Source organism: Lucilia sericata, unplaced genomic scaffold (genome assembly GCF_015586225.1).
Source record: "Lucilia sericata isolate MDLA Ls3-8-SP2 unplaced genomic scaffold, ASM1558622v1 Contig000207F_arrow, whole genome shotgun sequence".
Lineage (NCBI taxonomy): Eukaryota > Metazoa > Arthropoda > Insecta > Diptera > Calliphoridae > Lucilia > Lucilia sericata.
The window spans coordinates 18,761-28,663 of NW_023994235.1; the positions used below are offsets into that span (position 1 = coordinate 18,761).

Here is a 9,903-nt window from a genome sequence, read left to right on the forward strand (position 1 = left end):
TTTCTAGTTCAGTTCTAGTTCAGTTCTAGTTCAGTTCTAGTTCAGTTCTAGTTCAGTTCTAGTCAGTTCTGTTCAGTTCTAGTTCAGTTCTAGTTCAGTTCTAGTTCAGTTCTAGTTCAGTTCTAGTTCAGTTCTAGTTCAGTTCTAATTCAGTTTATAGTTTTCCTTGATAACAAAACTTGTTCTTTGATAAAAAATTTGATGAAAAGCTGTTTTGCATTTTGCTAATAAAAATCACCAAAAAACTTTTACACAAAATTTCGTTTATTTTTATTTGAAAAACATTACTAAAAAATTCACATAACTAGTGGTAATTCACTAACAAAATCACATAACAAAAATCAATAGTTTTCCTCCTTCACACAATCCGTTTACCAAGATTTGTACAAAACAGGAGCAGCTTCAGCATAAGATTTATAAACTACGGGAGCAGCAACAGTTTTAATATAAGCAGGAGCGGCATAGGTTTGAACAACAGGAGCAACTAATGATTTTGTAGTATATTCAGTGCTCTTGACAGCAGGAGCCAAAACATCTTCTACTACATGAGCAGAACTATGGACCACAGATTGGCTTTGATGAGAGACAGCTGAAGGCACAGATTTTACAATGGAACCAACATGAGCATAACCATGTTCCTGTTGCACAACCGAGGCATAAGCAGGTGCGGAATATACCAAGATTCGGATGAGTATAAACCAGGACGAGCTAAGACAACGGCGAATAAAGCAGACAACACCACCTTTATGGAGAAAAGGAAATAGTTACGATAAAATTAAGGGTTTAAAAGAGATATTTGATTTTAAGGAACTATTACTTACCAACTTGAACATTTTGTATATTTTTTTTTAAATTTAAGGAAGGTCTGTGTTGTTTGTGTTAAAAAGTTTAAAAAACTGATGATATTATTTCACTTATTGCTGGAGTTTATATACTAAACTTGGCTAAATTGTTTAACAATTTGATTTCAATTAACTTTAGATGCAAGACATTTATTTTACTTCTTTTTTGTTTAATCATAACAAAACAATCTTATTTACCGAAAAAAATTAAATTATTTTTTTATTATTATAATAAAAAAGCAACGGTAGTAAATAGTCAGTAAATTTGGCCCTGATATTATGCGTTAAAAACCACAAACAGACAGAGAGCATAAAAATCCCAAAAAGCTACATGTTAAAGTGCAAGTAATGCAAGATAAATAGACTGACTGAGATCTGAGAAATTTGAAAAACAATTAACAAGAATCTAGAAGGCTACCAGCAAAACAAAACAATCTAAACCTTAACCCTTAACTGTTATAATGACCGTAGATGTAGGAATTTACAATTAGTTTGTTATACCAAGTCATACTCCAAAAAAGGGCTAAATTATTATTAATGTGTTTTTTTAAGTTTTAATACCGGTTATTTGCGATTAATGTGTTTGAACTTAGTTTTGAAAACATTAAAATTCTTCTACTTACTCCTCCACATACATAATAAGTTCACTTACCTAATCGATTCATTTTTTTGAAATATTTTTAAGTATAATTCTGCTTTATTACTAGTTTTTTTGGAGCATTTTTTGTGTTTAAAAAATTCTTTCGGTTTTAATCTCTTTACAAGGCCAAGTTCAATTAGTAAAGCTAAGTACACAACATTTTTTTCTTAATTGTGTTTCTTTCTGGGGGAGATTTATTTTTTTTTTTTTTTTTTAACTTTTTTAGTATAAAAATATGCGCTGGTGACAGGAATGGTATCAGTTCTTAATTAAACAATTATCGAGCAATACAGACCTTCTGTGACAAAACAAAAATCTTATATCAAAATGTTCAAGTTGGTGAGTGACAAAAAGAGGAATTTTATAGATACATATTCTAAAGAAAACAATTTACTCAATTAAAATTAAAATGGTGAAAAAGTGAACTTCAGATATAGAGTGCAAAATAGTGATATCGAAGGACTAACAAAATAGTACCGATATAAATTCAAATCAATTTAAAATCCTTTTCAAACATTTGTCTGAAAAAGTACCAAGAACTTAAAAAGTACTATATAGTATAATAATGAATATTTCCATTTTAAGTATCAGAATCACTTAAAAAATTTACTAATTATAAGGACGTTTTTTCATCAAGGAAATGTTCAATCTTCAAAGTTTGAATACGAAACAATATTTTTTAGAATGAAATGTGTCAGTTCTGAAAGAAAGTTCAGTCCTGGTTCAGTTCTAGATGAGTTCCAGTTGATTTCTAGTTGAGTCCAAGTTGTGTTCATTTCTAGTTCAGTTCTAATTCAGTTCTAATTCAGTTCTAGTTCTAGTTCAGTTCTAGTTCAGTTCTAGTTCAGTTTCTAGTTCAGTTCTAGTTCAGTTCTAATTCAGTTCTAGTTCAGTTCTAGTTCAGTTCTAGTTCAGTTCTAGTTCAGTTCTAGTTCAGTTCTAGTTCAGTTCTAGTTCGTCTAGTTCAGTTCTAGTTCAGTTCTAGTTCAGTTCTAGTTCAGTTCTAGTTCAGTTCTAGTTCAGTTCTAGTTCAGTTCTAGTTCAGTTCTAGTTCAGTTCTAGTTCAGTTCTAGTTCAGTTCTAGTTCAGTTCTAGTTCAGTTCTAGTTCAGTTCTAGTTCAGTTCTAGTTCAGTTCTAGTTCAGTTCTAGTTCAGTTCTAGTTCAGTTCTAGTTCAGTTCTAGTTCAGTTCAGTTCAGTTCTAGTTCAGTTTTTCTAGTTTTTCAGTTCTAGTTCAGTTCTAGTTCAGTTCTAGTTCAGTTCTAGTTCAGTTCTAGTTCAGTTCTAGTTCAGTCTAGTTCAGTTCTAGTTCAGTTCTAGTTTCAGTTCTAGTTCAGTTCTAGTTCAGTTCTAGTTCAGTTCTAGTTCAGTTCTAGTTCAGTTCTAGTTCAGTTCTAGTTCAGTTCTAGTTCAGTTCTAGTTCAGTTCTAGTTCAGTTCTAGTTCAGTTCTAGTTCAGTTCTAGTTCAGTTCTAGTTCAGTTCTAGTTCAGTTCTAGTTCAGTTCTAGTTCAGTTCTAGTTCAGTTCTAGTTCAGTTCTAGTTCAGTTCTAGTTCAGTTCTAGTTCAGTTCTAGTTCAGTTCTAGTTCAGTTCTAGTTCAGTTCTAGTTCAGTTCTCGTTCAGTTCTAGTTCAGTTCTAGTTCAGTTCTAGTTCAGTTCTAGTTCAGTTCTAGTTCAGTTCTAGTTCAGTTCTAGTTCAGTTCTAGTTCAGTTCTAGTTCAGTTCTAGTTCAGTTCTAGTTCAGTTCTAGTTCAGTCTAGTTCAGTTCTAGTTTCAGTTCTAGTTCAGTTCTAAGTTCTAGTTCGTAGTTCAGTTCTAGTTCAGTTCTAGTTCAGTTCTCGTTCAGTTCTAGTTCAGTTCTAGTTCAGTTCTAGTTCAGTTCTAGTTCAGTTCTAGTTCAGTTTCTAGTTTCAGTTCTCAGTTCAGTTCTAGTTCAGTTCTAGTTCAGTTCTAGTTCAGTTCTAGTTCAGTTCTAGTTCAGTTCTAGTTCAGTTCTAGTTCAGTTCTAGTTCAGTTCTAGTTCAGTTCTAGTTCAGTTCTAGTTCAGTTCTAGTTCAGTTCTAGTTCAGTTCTAGTTCAGTTCTAGTTCATTCTAGTTCAGTTCTAGTTCAGTTCTAGTTCAGTTCTAGTTCAGTTCTAGTTCAGTTTCTAGTTCAGTTCTAGTTCAGTTCTAGTTCAGTTCTAGTTCAGTTCTAGTTCAGTTCTAGTTCAGTTCTAGTTTTCAGTTCTAGTTCAGTTCTAATTCAGTTCTAATTCATTCAGTTCTAGTTCAGTTCTAGTTCATTTAAAAAATTTTCAATAAAACTAAATTAAAAAAAAAAGTTCTAGTTCAGTTCTAGTTCAGTTATAGTTCAGTTCTAGTCAGTTCTAGTTCAGTTCTAGTACAGTTCTAGTTCAGTTTCTAGTTCAGTTCTAGTTCAGTTCTAGTTCCGTTCTAGTTCACTTCTAGTTCAGTTCTAGTTCAGTTCTAGTTCAGTTCTAGTTCAGTTCTAGTTCAGTTCTAGTTCAGTTCTAGTTCAGTTCTAGTTCAGTCTAGTTCAGTTCTAGTTCAGTTCTAGTTCAGTTCTAGTTCAGTTCTAGTTCAGTTCTAGTTCAGTTCTAGTTCAGTTCTAGTTCAGTTCTAGTTCAGTTCTAGTTCAGTTCTAGTTCAGTTCTAGTTCAGTTCTAGTTCAGTTCTAGTTCAGTTCTAGTTCAGTTCTAGTTCAGTTCTAGTTCAGTTCTAGTTCAGTTCTAGTTCAGTCTAGTTCAGTTCTAGTTCAGTTCTAGTTCAGTTCTAGTTCAGTTCTAGTTCAGTTCTAGTTCAGTCTAGTTCAGTTCTAGTTCAGTTCTAGTTCAGTTCTAGTTCAGTTCTAGTTCAGTTCTAGTTCAGTTCTAGTTCAGTTCTAGTTCAGTTCTAGTTCAGTTCTAGTTCAGTTCTAGTTCAGTTCTAGTTCAGTTCTAGTTCAGTTCTAGTTCTCTAGTCACGTTCTAGTTCAGTTCTAGTTCAGTTCTAGTTCAGTTCTAGTTCAGTTCTAGTAGTTCAGTTCTAGTTCAGTTCTAGTTCAGTTCTACTAGTTCAGTTCTAGTTCAGTTCTAGTTCAGTTCTAGTTTCAGTTCTAGTTCAGTTCTAGTTCAGTTCTAGTTCAGTTCTAGTTCAGTTCTAGTTCAGTTCTAGTTCAGTTCTAGTTCAGTTCTAGTTCAGTTCTAGTTCAGTTCTAGTTCAGTTTCTAGTTCAGTTCTAGTTCAGTTCTAGTCAGTTCTAGTTCAGTTCTAGTTCAGTTCTAGTTCAGTTCTAGTTCAGTTCTAGTTCAGTTCTAGTTCAGTTCTAGTTCAGTTCTAGTTCAGTTCTAGTCAGTTCTAGTTCAGTTCTAGTTCAGTTCTAGTTCAGTTCTAGTTCAGTTCAGTTCTGTTCAGTTCTTGTTCAGTTCTAGTTTAGTTTTAATTCAGTTTCTAGTTCAGTTATTGTTCAGATCTAGTTTACAATATCTAATTAAATCTTAATTTCTTTGCTATCCCCCTAGGTGGTATTGTCTGCTCTCCTCGCCGTAGCTGCTGCTCGTCCCAGTCTCGTGGAATCACCCGTTGTCTACTCCGCCCCTGCTGCTACTGTCACCGTACAAGAATCCGGTTATGCTCATGTCGGTAATGTAGTGAAAAGTGTACCCTCCGCCATCTCTCATCACAGCAATGCTGTTGTTCACAGCACTGCCCACACCGTTGAAGATGTTGTTGCCCCTGCCGTTAAAACTACTGCCTATACAACCAAAACTTTGGCTACACCCGTAGTAGAAAGTTATGCTGTTGCCCCCCACTGTTGTAAAAACTGTTGAAGCTGCTCCCGTAGTACATAGTACTGTAGCTGCTGCTCCCTTAGTGCAGTCTGTAGCTGCTCCTGTTGTTCACACTTACGCTGCCGCCGCTCCTGTTGTACACTCTTATGCTGCCCCTGTAACAACTTATGCTGCTTCTTCTCCTTTGACCTACACCGCTACCGGTGTGTCTGGTAAGATGGATTGATGAAGTTGATGGAAGACAATGGATATGATTTAGTTTTTATAATGACTGTTGGAGTTTAGTTGGATGGATAATTTGTTATACATAAAAATAAATTCATTTGAAATTATTTATTGAAAAAATTCGATTTGTGTTTTTTAATAGACATTCATCGAGGTAGGATATAGTCTAGTATATAGTCTAGTCTATAGTCTAGTCTATAGTCTAGTCTATAGTCTAGTCTATAGTCTAGTCTATAGTCTAGTCTATAGTCTAGTCTATAGTCTAGTCTATAGTCTAGTCTATAGTCTAGTATATAGTCTAGTCTATAGTCTAGTCTATAGTCTAGTCTATAGTCTAGTCTATAGTCTATAGTCTAGTCTATAGTCTAGTCTATAGTCTAGTCTATAGTCTAGTCTATAGTCTAGTCTATAGTCTTAGTCTATAGTCTAGTCTATAGTCTAGTCTATAGTCTAGTCTATAGTCTAGTCTATAGTCTAGTCTATAGTCTAGTCTATAGTCTAGTCTATAGTCTAGTCTATAGTCTAGTCTATAGTCTAGTCTATAGTCTAGTCTATAGTCTAGTCTATAGTCTAGTCTATAGTCTAGTCTATAGTCTAGTCTATAGTCTAGTCTATAGTCTAGTCTATAGTCTAGTCTATAGTCTAGTCTATAGTCTAGTCTATAGTCTAGTCTATAGTCTAGTCTATAGTCTAGTCTATAGTCTAGTCTATAGTCTAGTCTATAGTCTAGTCTATAGTCTATAGTCTATAGTCTAGTCTAGTCTAGTCTAGTCTATAGTCTAGTCTAGTCTATAGTCTAGTCTATAGTCTAGTCTATAGTCTAGTCTATAGTCTAGTCTATAGTCTAGTCTATAGTCTAGTCTATAGTCTAGTCTATAGTCTAGTCTATAGTCTAGTCTAGTCTATAGTCTAGTCTAGTCTATAGTCTAGTCTAGTCTATAGTCTAGTCTAGTCTAGTCTATAGTCTAATCTACAGTCTAGTCTATAGTCTAGTCTATAGTCTAGTCTATAGTCTAGTCTATAGTAGTCTATAGTCTAGTCTATAGTCTAGTCTATAGTCTTAGTCTATAGTTCGTCTATAGTCTAGTCTATAGTTAGTCTATAGTCTAGTCTATAGTCTAGTCTATAGTCTAGTCTATAGTCTAGTCTATAGTCTAGCTCTAGTCTAGTCTATAGTCTAGTCTATAGTCTAGTCTATAGTCTAGTCTATAGTCTAGTCTATAGTCTAGTCTATAGTCTACTAGTCTATAGTCTAGTCTATAGTCTAGTCTATAGTCTAGTCTATAGTCTAGTCTATAGTCTAGTCTATAGTCTAGTCTATAGTCTAGTCTATAGTCTAAGTCTATAGTCTTAGTCTATAGTCTAGTCTATAGTCTAGTCTATAGTCTAGTCTATGCAGTCTATCTGTTGATCCGTCGTTCTGTTAAAGTCACGATCCCCTCTAAATGAGAAATTTAGGGGCTTTGAAATTTTACATAAATATTTGCTATGTTTTCAGGTTTGTTTACAACCTTAACTAAAATTCTGTCAAGAGAATTTTATTTTAATTAAATTTTTAAAAATGTAGATCTAAAGTCAAACAATGAAAGACTATGATTATTTCTGCTTGTTTTTACTTTAATCTTTTGGATAATAATGTCTGTTAATGTCCAGTTATAACAGTTATGGAATTAAACTGTTTTTATCATCAAGTTTTTTATTATTTGTTTTTAGTTTAGTTTTTTTTTTTTATAATGTTGTTCACAAAAAAAGCAATCAACGTAATTGTAACGAATGAAAAATAAAAACAATTACATTTTTTTGCCTCAAAACCTCTTTAAACCCCTCCCTAAATCCAACTACTATAATAAATGACCTTATATGTATGTATGTGTTGTTGGTAATTGTTTGTTTATTTATTATATTGTTTCTGTTGGTCACTATATAAAAAATTTATTAAGTTCAAGTTCAAGGTCATAAGTAATGCGGTTTATTGCACTTTCCGTCTTCCATAACCAAAGTGTGTACACTGATGGATGAGTTGGTCCGTTTGTTGCTTGGATTATTATATGAGTATCTAGTGTAAATAAAAGATAAATTCCTGGGGAATTATGGAAAAAATATATAAATTGAACAACATTGAACATCATCATCATAACAAGAGAGGGCAGTTATTATAAGTTATAGTTGGTTATTTTGCTGGAGCAGGAGGCCGGGTGTTAATAGCACTATAATAAATTGTTCATAATACAATTTTTCCCATTCCAACAGGTCTTCAAAAGAGGGAGAAGATTTAAAATGAATTAAATAAATAAATTAATAATGACGATATTAAAGGAATTTAGATATAAACAACATTATTTGAATATATATTAGTTGGTGGAAAGAGTAATTTCAAAGCAACACAACCAAAAACTAGTCCAAAAGTGCTTGACTTTTAAGCCATGTTTAAACCTGCATAATACCTTATTCAGTTTGGGAATATGCACTTCTTTAATAAGTTTAAACTTTCATAAGACTTAAGCCAGTTTTGCAAAATTATTTTCACCCCAAACAAAACTTTATAAACAATATCTATTCAACTAAATAGAAATATCTCAAAAATAATACAAAATAATATTTATTATAGCCATAACCATTTTAATAATATTAATATTTCTTTATATTTATTTGTTAATAATGATAACAATAGTTGGTTATTTTTATAATATTTGATCCATCATTAATGACAAATAAATACAAGCGGAAGATCAACGTTTCATTAAAAAAAAGACAATAATAATGTATTTATCAAAAACCAAATAAATACAAATATTTTTTTTATATTTAAATGAAAAGAATTATTTCTTTTATTAAAACCAGATTAAACGACAATTTAGCAAAAAAAAAAAAATACAATAAAGAGTTATGAGCAAAATAATACGCAATATGCTGTCATAAATATTTATCAAATTTAAAAATAAATAGAAGAAAAGTAATTTAAGAAAAATATTTTTCTAAGAAATTTTCTATTGAAAATAACTCTCAAATAAAGTGAAATTTTCTACAGAAAAAACTTTTAAACAAAGAGAATTCTTTATGGCCACTAGCTCAAAAAGAAAGCAACTAAATCTTAAACAGAGAGAAATTTTCTTCAGAAAAAATTTCCTCTCTTTAACAATGAGAAATTTTCTATAGAAAATATATCTTAAACAAAAAGAAACTTTCTAAAGAAAATATATCCTAAACAAAAAGAAACTTTCTATAGAAAATATCTCTTAAAAAAAGAAAAATTTTCTGTAGAAAATATCTTTAAATAAAGAAAAATTTTCTGTAGAAAATATCTCTTAAACAAAGAAAAATTTTCTATAGAAAATATCTCTTAAACAAAGAGAAATTTTCTATAGAAAATATCTCTTAAACAAAGAGAAATTTTCTATAGAAAATATCTCTTAAACAAAGAGAAATTTTCTATAGAAAATATCTCTTAAACAAAGAGAAATTTTCTATAGAAAATATCTCCTGAACAAAGAGAAATTTTCTATAGAAAATATCTCTTAAACAAAGAGAAATTTTCTATAGAAAATATCTCTTAAACAAAGAGAAATTTTCTATAGAAAATATCTCTTAAACAATGAGAAATTTTCTATAGAAAATATCTCTTAAACAAAGAGAAATTTTCTATAGAAAATATCTCTTAAACAAAGAGAAATTTTCTATAGAAAATATCTCTTAAACAAAGAGAAATTTTCTATAGAAAATATCTCTTAAACAAAGAGAAATTTTCTATAGAAAATATCTTAAACAGAGAGAAATTTTCTTCAGAAAAAATTTCCTCTCTTTAACAATGAGAAATTTTCTATAGAAAATATATCTTAAACAAAAAGAAACTTTCTATAGAAAATATATCCTAAACAAAAAGAAACTTTCTATAGAAAATATCTCTTAAAAAAAGAAAAATTTTCTGTAGAAAATATCTTTAAATAAAGAAAAATTTTCTGTAGAAAATATCTCTTAAACAAAGAAAAATTTTCTATAGAAAATATCTCTTAAACAAAGAGAAATTTTCTATAGAAAATATCTCTTAAACAAAGAGAAATTTTCTATAGAAAATATCTCTTAAACAAAGAGAAATTTTCTATAGAAAATATCTCTTAAACAAAGAGAAATTTTCTATAGAAAATATCTCCTGAACAAAGAGAAATTTTCTATAGAAAATATCTCTTAAACAAAGAGAAATTTTCTATAGAAAATATCTCTTAAACAATGAGAAATTTTCTATAGAAAATATCTCTTAAACAAAGAGAAATTTTCTATAGAAAATATCTCTTAAACAAAGAGAAATTTTCTATAGAAAATATCTCTTAAACAAAGAGAAATTTTCTATAGAAAATATCTCTTAAACAAAGAGAAATTTTCTATAGAAAATATCTCTTAAACAAAGAGAAATTTTCTATAGAAAATATCTC

At 30.5% G+C, this 9,903-nt stretch overlaps 2 pseudogenes; one reads left to right on the forward strand and one right to left on the reverse strand.

The window, feature by feature from the left end:
* Positions 1 to 246: 246 nt before the first annotated feature.
* On the reverse strand, positions 247 to 833 carry LOC119602055 (annotated as a pseudogene).
* Positions 834 to 1,739: 906 nt separating this feature from the next.
* LOC119602050 lies at positions 1,740 to 5,596 on the forward strand (annotated as a pseudogene).
* Positions 5,597 to 9,903: the final 4,307 nt, after the last annotated feature.